This window comes from Sylvia atricapilla, chromosome 11 (genome assembly GCF_009819655.1).
Source record: "Sylvia atricapilla isolate bSylAtr1 chromosome 11, bSylAtr1.pri, whole genome shotgun sequence".
In the NCBI taxonomy this organism is placed as follows: Eukaryota; Metazoa; Chordata; class Aves; order Passeriformes; family Sylviidae; genus Sylvia; species Sylvia atricapilla.
The window spans coordinates 15,186,716-15,199,144 of record NC_089150.1 but is presented as its reverse complement, the minus strand read 5'-3'; the positions used below and the strand labels follow the sequence as shown (position 1 = coordinate 15,199,144).

The following is a 12,429-nucleotide window of genomic DNA, read 5'->3' as shown; positions in this document are numbered from 1 at the left end:
CAGGAAAAATGAACACATTCACTGGGAACCCTCATCCCATTCCCTTCCTGCCAAAGGACACAGGCAACATGGAGGAGTATATAAAGTCTGATTAGGCAGAACTCAACCAACATCTTTCACTCAGGCTGGCCTGAGCAAGTTTTGGTACCTTCAATCCCTCTTTGCATTGACAAATATGAAAGAAAACCACCTTTCTGTAAGTGAGAGAAAAGACCAAACCCCACTGCCTTAAAGCTCAGTGCACATCATCAGTCAGCATCCCTCATGAGGGGCCCCTGAGGCAGCTCAGCCTAAGGAGGCATCATCCAGTACAAAGATCCAGGCAAAGACGATGAGAAAAGACAACAGGGCACAGCTCTCATCCTTGTAGGACAGCATACAGCTAGATACAGGCAGCCAGTGCATTAAGCATTATTCAGCACAAACAAAAAAAGCTCTTTCCAGCCTCTGCCTCACAGCTGCTCATCTGTATTCCAACCCTTGGACCCTGAAAACCCTTCTGACTGAAAAATGGAGGACATAATTTCATCTGCTCCCTTCTATCACTCTCCTGTTCCAACATCCTTAGCCCACCCATCCCTACTAGCCAGAAAGCTGTTTGTCTCCCTCACAGGGTCATGTCCCTGCAAAAGATGAACCTCTCATCTGGACACCAAGTTTCCTGGATGTTATCTGACCAGGATGGGGAAGGAGGAAAGAAAGGTCTTCCTCCAGAACTCAGAGATGGAATTGGTTGAAACAGCTCCAATCAATTGGGCTGCAGTATCTAAGATGGTATTTTGATTCCAGCCCTACAGCAAGAGACAGCGCAAGGCCAGGCAAGGGCAGATTACATGATCCCTCAAAGCCGCCTTTCACTGCAGCACAACATGTCCTCTGTGCTGTTAGAGGGCTTTTTTGGACTGAATGAAATAACACTCCACAGCTCTTGATTCCTACCTCAGGGTAGCAACAGCATCTCTCCTGCCCATCTTTCTCCAGGGAGGAGATTAAATAGCAGAGATGAATCAAAATGCAGTCAATCAGGCCAGGCAATCTGCCAAAGCAGGAAAAAGGAAGGGAGGGAGCAGAAAAGGTACCTCCAAAGTGAAGTGACCTGTTTAAATGCTGCTGCTGAACACCAGGCTGCTGGATCTCTCTAAGGCTCCAAGATACAGGAAGAGGAGACAGAAGTGGGAGCTTTATTCCTACTCTGGAGAACGGGGATGAGCACATAACACTTCTTGAGCATCAGCTACACTCAAGGAAAGGGGCAGACTCAGCTGGAGGAGCTGAAGACACAGTACAAGGCTAGTCCAGCCTGGGTCTGGCAACTCAGACTGCAGTGACCTAGAGAGGAGAATGAGATTCAAATGTGTACTACTTCAGGAACTAAGGAAAATGCACCCCTCGGCCCAAGGGATTGCACAGCTCTAAGGGGCTCCGGTGAGCCCCAGCCCACAAGACCCTCTCTGAGCAGAGGTACAAAGGTCAGGCCTCCAGACCCTCCTAGGCCTTGATGTGTATCTGCATACAGAATTTCCACTTTCCAGCAGCAGTAACATAGCTGGAGCCAGTTCGTTTGGCCACAAAAGCACAAGCTGCTGGAATTGGAAGCAAGGGAAGTTGCTTCAGTGGCTCTCTGTATTTTAGCAACATTAGGCCAAAGATAGCTGGAATCTGGGAAAAATTCACATTCTGCTACCACATCAGAGTTCTGCTCTGAACCAGAGCTCTGCTGTGCCATAGTGCTTTGCACAGACACACAGAGATGGCTTTCCTTTTCCAACAGCCTCTGCCTGCACTGGGCATCTGGATAACCTGCAAGCCACAGCAACCACTTGGCAGGAAAAAACTGCCAGCACTGCACAAGCAGGCTGAGTTCAGAAAGCTCTGCAAAGTCTTGTCAAGAGGGCCTAAAACCCTGACACTCACCACCTCAGAAACCCTGTGCCATCAGAGTGCAAGGACACAGAGCACAAGTCAGAGTTCTCAGAAACAGATTGTTCATGTATCACCCACATCTTCAAGTCAGGCAGCAGCAGGTAAACCACAGCAGGAGGGGAGATGGGAAAGCAAAGCAGAGAAGCACCAGAAACTCTGATGGAAGGATAGAAAAACCACACCAAGAATGGAGAAACAAGCTGTGGTCTCTGAAAGACGTACTTGCACTCACACACAGGCATAGTTTCTTGGACTGTTTATCAAGTTCAGGAAGGAAGAGGGATCAGTCTGCCAGAAAGATCAGAGATGCTGGGGCTGTCATATGATGCTCCCTCTAAGAAACAAAACCCACAGAGTGTGCATACACAGACAGAGAGGAAACTACAAGGAAAGCCTTGAAAACAGCAGAGGAAATCCTAACCCCACCCCAGAAGTCCTACCTTTAACCAAGCCCCCCCTCACCAAAAGCTAAAGAAAAGCACAGCCAAACTTGCATTATTTTTTGTACTCTCCTGTCCCCTCCTGCTCTTTCCACACAGCAAACAATTGGACAAATAATTTCTTAGCATCGTTATGTCAAGGACAGGAGGCTCTGCCCAGTCCCAAGTCTCTGTTAAGAGTGCTCAGCTGCATTTGGAAAAAACACTTGCTATGTAAGAGCACAGATATGCCAAATAATCCTCCCTTGTTCCCAGGAGCTTTGAGTCCACCTTGTATAAAAATCAGTAGAGTCAATAAAGCTACTGGCTGTGGACTCAACCAGAAATGAAAGATTTGGCCAGCAAAATGATTGTACCCTGGCTGAGGCAAGAGAGTTTTCCTCCTACCTTGTCAGTAAAGCCCTGCGCAAACTCCTCATACAACCCTGCTTCATTTACAACCACTGCAGGGCACGGGAAGAAAACCCTCAGTGGGTGAAGAGGACATTGGGGCATGGCTGAGACTTTCGTGCTTGCAAAGGCAAGGACACGCAGGCAGGGGAGCCAGAGTGGGAAACACATCACAGGAGCCACACAGCATCAGATGCTCCCCTGCTCCGGTTTTCAACCACTCACACATGAAGCCCAGATGGTTTCCAGAGTGAGCGAGAAGGGTGTGCTGCTTACACAAGCAATGCCATATTTCAGTAAATATCATATGCCATCCAGACATTCTGGACTGGATCCAATTTCCATTAGGCTTTGCTCAACTGGGGACCTGGCTCATCCAGCAGACAGCAAACTCCATTTGTTCTAATGCATGTCTAAGGCAGATCTGTCTCAAGCAGACACACGTTTTTACCAGATGATCCTTGTTACACCTGGCATGAAGAGATGATTTCCAGTGCTCAAACAACCTCTGCTTCCAGCCTCTACTCAGACAGAAGTGAATTAACTCTTCCTCACCAGCTAGGTGTAGGAATGTGCAGGCTGCAGCAACTGCACCTCCCACTTCCCTCTCTGGGGATCCTCAGAGTCTCTCATGTTCCTTTGGGTGCTTCATCTCAGTGTCTGTGGGCATCTGCAATGCTAGGAAATACCGACTCTATTTGCTTGATAACTATCACAAAAGACACAACACAGTTGGCAGTGCCTGGAGATAAGGTGTGAAAGTCTCTAATGTCAGATAGAAAAGAATATTTTGAGTTCTTTCCTTAGGTCCTTTTCAAAGTATAATTATTCTACTTGTCTCTAAGCTACTGGGGAAAAGCAGAAGTAGGAAGTATTTCAGCAACCCCCTCTTTAACATGCTAAGTTTAAGGAAATAAGGACATTCTCCAGTGTCTGCATAGTCCCAGGCACAGACTTGTCCGGTTTTGTTTGATACAAAACTCCAAACACAATTTTAAAAGATAGTCTCCTTAGTCCTGATTACTGCTTTGCTGCACTAGGATGATGCAGATCTCTGGATACCACTTCTGTCTAGCAGCCTATCTGGCTTCAGGATCCTCTGCTAGCCAAGGGAATGAGGTCTCATCCAAGGCATTCTTGCAGGCACTTATCTTTTCAGGACACAGTACTCCAAAGACGTGTCCCTCAACCTGCAAATGTGACCATGAAAGAGCTGCAATACTGGGAATCAACAAACCAGGAATTATTCCCCAAAAGAACCAACGTATATTTTCTCTGACCTACTTCAACTAGAAGTTCTACTAGTTCTACAATGAACTCTTACTAGAACCTCATTTCCTACTTGTCTTTCAGAAAGCACAGCACATACTCCAGGCAGCTTTAAAAATCAACCTCCCTTTAAAAATCAAGCAGAACTCTTGAACAGCAGAACAAGTTGGCAGAGGGACTGTAGATGTCTGGCTCACTGGCAACAATGACAAAAGCAGGGTTCTCCTCCTACAGCCCATATACACGAGACACACCAGAATGGACAGCACCTTTGTAGAAGCCAAGCCAGAGACCCAACAGCTTTTTTTGGAATTTCTTTTGGACAGTGAAGCCAAAAAAGACACACTCATGAGCCAGGATGGCGTGGGTTTAATGGGAAGAACAGCAAGCAAGCTGTTCCACTCAAGCTCTGAGTTCAGTTGGGGTTTGCCAGCATTAACACACTGGTCAGCACACTTGAGCTGCAGTGGCTGCACAGCTACATCCTCCTGGCACACACTAAGGGCCAAAGCAGGAGGTGGGCATTGCTAAAGCCTCAGCAAATGGCACTGCTGAAGCTGCTCTTGCCTCTTAAGGGGCAAGAGCCACTCCAGCTCACTTCTTTGCTCTTCTGTGGCTTCCTAGCCCATGGCTGAGAGCTTTTCCTCTTCCCAGGCTTCCCAGACCCTGTGTACTGGATAACCACTGCCTTCTCCCTAGTGTTGGCATCCAAGCTACCAAACAAAAGGAGATGTGCCATTCAGAGCAAAGCCTCAAATAAGCTTTTCTCTATGGGAGCAAAGGATTTTATTTAAAGTATCCGAACCAGATGCCTAATATATAAAGTAGTTCTCAAAGATCAGTTCCAGGCATGTTAGGATCAGCCCAGGAGCACAGGCATCTGTGAACCCTGATTTCAGCTGTTACGCTGCTGCTAATGTCTGACCATCCTTACAAGAAAGAGGAACGGATCAAGAAAGACCTTTTAAATTGGCCCATCTGGTGACATATTCTTCAAAAACTCTGACAAGTTTTAAACTGTTTTAAAGCACATATACCAGCATGGTGCAGGGCACCTCTCTAGTTACTTCCATGGCTTCCTTAGCACTCTGAAAGATGGTGCTGGCCTTGTTCAGACACTTTGCCAAGTGCTTTTGCAAGCTCTGAGTGTCTGTGTGTCTCCCACGACTACTCCTTCTGTGGGACTCATGCTGTAAATCTTGGTATTGCTACAGCAATTTCCCAGTCTAATCACATGCCTTGTTGCATTACCACAGCAGTGATAGCTGGTTGAACCACACACCACATCCTTGCAATTCTTTCTATTACTCACAATTGACTTATTTATTTAATTTCAGCTTGCCAAGCCTTGCCAGGAGATGAGCAGGAACCCTGTCACCCCTCCTTGCTGTTGATCAGGGTGGCAGAAGGCAGGTGAGTAGGCTGCGAGTCTGAGCTGTGAGACAGACCCAGCAATTTTGTAAGTTCATCCTTTCTCCAGCATCCAAGCTCCCTTGAATCTACACACCAGGGCTTGAGTCCTGGGAAGCAAAACCCTGAATTGCAACAGAAATCAGAAGGGAAAGTAGATGCAAACAAACAAGGAATTAATTTGGGATTTTAGAGCAGACAAGTATTTCCACAGAGTTGCTTGTGGCATGGCACCAGGTGCAGGGCCCACACCAACCCTTACTTGCAGATTGTACCTAAGAGCCATCCATAACAGCAAAGTGAAGTGCCTCTGGATGTAAGGAACTCCTCTTGTGGGGGATTTCCTGGGCTTGGAACAAATAGCCTGATAGCTGCTGGCTGTTTCAGAGGCCCAACCCACCATCTTGTGCCTCACAAACACTCCTCTGACAAAAGACTTTGACTCCTTGCTTTCAAAGGGGAACAAACAGAAGGCAAGTTCAGACAAGGCTCATGGCTGCTTGCCCAGCCAGGCCTCAGCTAGTCCTTCATAGTAAATATTTGTTCTTAATTACACTGCCGTTTGCCCCGGGAGCTTGCCTGCAATCTGTAGGAGGGAGGGGGATTATGTTGTTGATAGGTAAATAATAGCTCTTTCATCCAAAGAACCCAGTACATTTTCCAGAGATGAAAGCCTCCTGAATGCTTTCCCCATAGGTTAGGGTAAGGATTTTAAATCTTTGTCCCACTCAATGACATGCCAAAAACTCCCACATTTGGTTCAGAGAGTGAGCTTGGAGCTCCACTGTGACAGCTCCCTCTCCAGCCTTGCTGCGAGCTGCAGTCAAGTGGGAGAGGCTCAGCTCTGGCAGCGTGGGTTAGGCAGGGTTTGGTCAGCCGTCGGAATGTGACTTAGGACAGAGTCTGCTGCTGACCAGCAGCACCCAGCACATGCTGCTCTCCATGTTCTGTCATGTCTGCTCATCACCCTGAAGCCAGGAATGAACTCCATCCCTCCTGGTCCCCAGATCCTGCTTCTGCCCAGCACACAGCCGTGCTGCTTCCTGCCCAGCTCCTGTCTGGAGAGCTCCCGAGGAAGGGTGGGGCACTGTCCAAGCCAGAGCAGCCATGTGAAGCAGTCCCACAGACGACATGTGGGAAGCCGCCAGTCCTCACTCTCCACAAAAGCCAGCAAGTGTGAGTTTTGATCTTCCTGCACTCAGCTTCCAAAACATCAAAATTATAAATATTTATCTGCAGGACTAAGGGAAATGTAAGCGAGACAGCAGACCTCTGCTCTGTCTGCGGAGGAAGTGAGAAGTGACTTCCTCCCACCCACCATGAGAAAACCTCTCTGACCTCTGGGAGGCAAGGAGTGCAAGCATTCTCCCTCTCCCCAAGCCACCAAGCTAATTCACTGCCAAAGCATCCAGCAGCTCAGAGTCAAGCTAACTTCAACCACACATTACCTATTTCTTCCATAAAGAGAAAAACCAAACAAAAACAACAAGAAAACCACCACAGGCAATCAAAACTGGTATCTAACCATGCTGCAGCTCCTGCATTCCTAATCCCTTCCCAGTTACCGAGCCCAGTACAGAGGATAAATGCCTCTGAACACCAGAAATAAAAGGAGCCTTCGAAGGCTCTGAACTTTTAGGGGAGAGCCAGACACACAGAAGTCTGGCACTATAATATTTTAAAATCTAAGATAAACTTCACTCCTTTCCTGCCACATTCAGCCCATCATTCACAACAGATTTTTGCAAGTCCCAGCCAGGCAGGAGCAGTTACAGGGCTGTTACTGCACTTTTGATGCTCAGGAAATCAACACAAACCCTCCAGCACCATCTCTACTCTCTTGCCCTCCTTGTCTTACCGTGTACAAGCAGATTTGCCAGGCTTGAATTTGTTCCTCCATCTAAACATCATCCAGGCCTTTTATTTTACTTTGCTCTAAACTCTGCTTAAAAGAAAAAAATATTGTCATTCTCTGCTCCCAGCTGTAAAGGGCTGACCTGAAATCTGTTGCCAGCATGCAATAAATATTTGTATAGTTCCATTGTAACTTCATTCATCTCTCTCTACTGCAAAACGTGAATCATTTAGCGTTTTCCCCCTCTTCCCCAAAGGCTTCAAGTTCCTAGACAGAAATTTAATGAAACCTCTGAAAATCCCCAGTCCTATATCCTCTGTTAACACCCCTGTATTGAGCTAGAGTTTTTCAGCTTGACCCATGTATGAAACCATCTGTGAGCAGAAAAGAGAAAGATTTTCTGCTCCATGCATCCTCCATGCATCCTCCCCTCTACAGAAATACCCCCACAGCTGGGGGACAGCCAGTCCCAGGCCTCACACCTGGACTTTTACACAAGCCCCAACATCATGAGAGTTCAGACAAATTGTTCGTTGGATTACACCCAGTAAGGGATAGCACTGGAGCTACAGGACCAGAAATGTAACTGGTGTCAAGTCTTTCCTCTGGTATGTTGCTGTGTCCTACCCACCGGAACCTCTTTATTACATCCTTCAGATGTTGACTTTACTTCCTGCCACTAAATTTGTCAGACAGGCTTCCTTGCTATTATGGTAGTTACAAGGTACGTGGTCAGAGGCACATTTTATAGTGTGCCTAAACAAGGAGTTAAACCTATAAATCTATGTAAGAAGCACATTACATTTAGAACAAGAAGTGAGTAAGGAGGGAAGTCTTGAAAGGCCACTTTCAAACAATCCTTGTTTATCCCTGACTGAGGCCAAACCATTAACACAAGTCTGCCAACAAGCCCTAAATCACCTGCAGCCCTAAATCACCTGTAAAAGCAAAAGGCACCTTAAAACCAAAAGCACTGGTAGGTCTGTGTTTCTTGCCAAGAATTCCACTGCAAAGCTTTCTAAAACTAAATCACCAGCTTACAACATTGTAAAAGATGAAAAATCTTGGATTTGGGGTTAATATGTATTGCTGCGTTTGAAAGGGGAGTGGAGGCAGCCAGGGAACATAAATATGTTTACATACAAAAGGTTGAATCCTACAGAAAAAAATCGAACAGAACAAATTACTTTCGGTTTAATGTTTTGGGGTTGTTTCCTTTTCTGATGCAGGACAAACCACCTTTGAATGCCACCAGCAAGGAGGAAGGGTGTTTCTCCTAACTCTGCTCTCTAACATAGATGCAGAGTACTACTGAGGAAGCAGAGGACGGGGTTGAACAGATTTTTAAACCTGTAAGCCTGAAAAGAACTATCAGGCAACAACAGCTATTGGTACCTGCTGGAGTGAACTCACCTTGAGACCAAAGCAAAAAGCCCAGGCTCTTGACCCTTACAAGACCCTTGAAATAATAAGAGGAAGGATGCACATATATTTAAGTTAATTCATTCAGAGTCTAGGTGCACACCCCCTTACCTTCAGCCGTACAGAGCATAAATATTCATCAGGGAATGGAGCAGGGCAGGGGAGACCAGAAGAAACACTGCACATCTTGTGAGTCACACCAAGCCATAACAGAGGATTCATTAACTGGATTCAGGTGATCCTATTAGCTTTGCAATTGCTGCACATCAGGCTGCAGAGTAATTAGGGCTGCAATTCAGAAAGATTTACCGGAACATTTTTTATTAAAACACAGTGGTTGTTAATCAGCCTGACTAAAGCCTTCAGAGCTATTAGCCTGCTGCACAGAAGTCATAATTACTTCATCCACTGGGTAAGAAGGCATCAAAGAAATTGCCTGGGATCATCTGAAGGTTTAGAGGACCAAAGGAAGACTGAGGAATTTAATGGGACATCTCCCTTTGGTATCACCACAGGTTTTTGGTCAAGTTTCCAAGTGGAGCATTTGAGAGGCCATCAGACAATGTAAGAACATCAAGCCTACACAGGAAGGATTTGCCTTTGGAAGTATGCCAAGGCAACACCCAGATGTATTTGTTGACTCAGTGTTAGTGTATAAGTCCTAATTGCTGCCTAAAAGTTTAGTGGTCCACCTGAATTACATGATCTCTATCTGCTGAGGATGTTTGGCCACCCTGCAGCTTCTCAGAGAAGCAGGGCCCACACTTCCTCTTCCGGAGGAAGAGCAGACAGACAGACTCTTCAGTGCAGACAGACTCAACCACTGAGAGAAGGGTAAAGGGCATCTCCTACCAGAGCAGTGAAGCACCAACGGTGAAGCTCCTGGGTTTCTCAGTGTAGAGCTAGCCATGGAATATCAGGATACACTCCAGCTCGAGTCCCTGACCTCACTTCCACCAGGTTAAGGCAGGTTTGATTCAGGTGACTGACAACTGGCCTCAAGCCTGGCCACAGGACAGAGAAAGAACAAAGCATTTGGGCAGCTGCTGCCTTGCCCTGCTCTGCTTCTCAGACTACACACACAGCATTGCATGAGGGCAGGGGGGCAGAGGCACTAACACAGGCCAGAGAAGAAATTATTTCCCTCTCTGCTCTTTCAGATCAGACTTGGTGAGTGTAGCACAGGGCCTCTGCGAGTCAGGCTGATCCTCCCCTGCCACCAGCACTTTTCTCAAAGATTTACTACCAGTACACAGAACATCCTTTCCCAGTTTCACCCCCACGATAGCAGCTAGTAGGCACACTCCTGCTGGGAGGGGGCCAGCAAGTTCCACTGCCCAGCTGACAGACCATGAGACCACACTGTGAAAGCTCCTTTGCAGGTAACCCTGCCAGACCCTCCAAAACCAACACCCTCACCCATATTAAGCAATACAGTTTATCAACAGTCTAAAGGGAAGCTCAGAAAGGAGAACATGATAAAAAAGCAAGTGGAAATACTTGTGCACACACAGGCTGTGAGAACGTGGAAATAACGCTGGGGCAGTGACAAGTAGCCAGTCCTGATCGCAGGCTCTGGGAGGGGTGAGATCTGCTTGTTAATCAGGCACCTTCAGAAGAGATACTTTGACTTACATGCCATGCAGAGCCAAGAGTTTGATGGACTCTGCTTTGCCCAAGGCTCTTGAATAATTGCCCAGTGCCTAGCCAGTGGGAATAGCCCAGACCTCTGATGGGGTCTCCCTCAGAAATGTCCTGCTCAGACACACAGCACAGAAAGCATAAAGGAGTTTCTAACCTGTGCAGGCTTTACTTCTGCAGACGACTATTCCATTTTAAAAAGCATGCCAAATTAACATGTTAAATATCTTACTATGCCAAGAGGAGAATGTAGGGGAGGTTTTGCTAGCTTCCCCTCCCTGAGCACTTCAAACACTTTTGCACATCCGCCCTACAGGGAAGCCTGTACGGTGTCCAAACCTGGGGTAGGCTTTGCATCATTAGCCATGTACAACACCTAGCACAGGACTAATGATGTAATGCAAATAATTAAACATAAAATCATGGTTGGCATTTGATAGAAGAAGGGAGTTGGTTGGAATAGCTCACGGTGACAGTTTGTTCTTCCTTTGCCCTAATCCAAGTTGCAGAGAGGAAAAATGCTGTCCTGCCTGGCTGGGTCCCAGTGCTGCAGAGACAAGGACCCCTTCGAACTTCAAGACCAAAGAAATTCCTTGATGACTGCCTGACCAACTGCAGGGGATAATTGCCTGGCTCTGATCTGCTGACATCTTGCTGGAAGGGGTTAAAAAAATAAAAGACACTCCAAGGACATCTCAAGTCTTTTCCATGTAAAGCAAGAAAAATAGATCTGATCTTCATAAACCATCAATACTGAGGTTAACTGAACATTTTTCTTCTTTGCAGTTGGACACTATACGTAGGTGTACAACTTGGAGCCAAATGCTCATCAAATGATTGATCTCCTTTGTCAGTTAACAAATCAGCCACAAACACACTCCAGTTTTGATGACTCTACTCGTGTTCAATTACTCAGTTTAAATGTATTTCAGCTAATGGATAATTCACCAGTTTTTGATTGCCCAAATCACATGATGACTTCCCAACATAAGATCACTCAAATCACATATTAAATTTGGAGTCCAAGAGGAGACAGCCTTAAGGGACTTGCTTTTCTAGACACTGTTTATGGGCTACCTAACCACTGGTTTGAGGGACCCTTCCATAGTCACTTCTTAAATTGTAGGCCAAAATTCTCTTTTATTTTAAAATTGAAAGTTGTGTAAAGGTTTTCAAATTACAGGCTCATTCCAGTGACACTGCCGAGAATAAACTATTAACATTCCCATGAAGCTCTTAAATTTAAAGTGGTGCATGCACAGCCGGAAGCCCTCTGAGCTGTTTTCCTTTAAATCCTCCTGAGTTGTTTTGTTTTTTGGTTTTGGTTTTTTTGTTTTTTTGGTTTTTTTCCCTGAAGGCTTCATTGAGATTTACTGGACATAAATAAATAAGTTAAACATTTCCTTTTCTAGAACATCACATCAATTGATACTTGACTTACAGACCTTCCAGGCCTAGAAGGTTTTGCACTCTTAAAGGATTATGACCTCGAAATGGAGCCACTTTTGGTATATCTTCCTGTTTATGCTTTCATATTTCGCAGTTATACTTTGCCCTTTTTTTTTTTTTTTTTTTTTTTTGGTTTCCCTGCACAGCAAGAAGCAATTTCAATTAACCTATTAAAGATTCCTGTAAATTTTCTCTATTTGGGGAAGGTAAACAGGAGGTTTATGGAGCAGAGGAAGAATAAAAAACCCCCCAATAGAATAAGGATTATAAAGATGAAAAGTAAACAGGTTAAGCAGCTGAAAAATCCTTTGCACAGAAGACACCTGTCTTTCAGCAGGCACAGGGAAGCAGTGACATGAAAAAGCAGAAGGGGATATACTGAAGCTCAACAGCAACTCAAGACTTTGTGAAAAGCCATTGGCTTTTATCAGAAAGGCACGCCAACAGCAGAACCACCCGTTCCTCTCTGTCATATCTGCAGGAAACATGATAAAAACCTTCACCAAAATATAAATAAGGAGTCAGGACTTGCCAGCTTGTTATTTTCTCTGACAGCTGTGCCATGGGGTGCTGCCCGGGCTCATGTCCCTGCTGGCTGGGGCACTAGAGATAGTGGAGGGCAAAGATGGT

The 12,429-nt window shown here is 45.9% G+C and overlaps 1 long non-coding RNA gene across 1 annotated transcript in view; it reads right to left on the bottom strand.

Annotated features, from left to right (window-relative positions):
* LOC136366031 (uncharacterized) overlaps nt 1–8,928 on the bottom strand; it is a 35,767-nt gene extending 26,839 nt beyond the window's left edge. Inside the window, exon 1 of the long non-coding RNA XR_010744455.1 lies at nt 8,821–8,928. This is a non-coding gene — a long non-coding RNA (uncharacterized lncRNA). The remainder of the gene's footprint in view (nt 1–8,820) is intronic.
* Nucleotides 8,929–12,429: the final 3,501 nt, after the last annotated feature.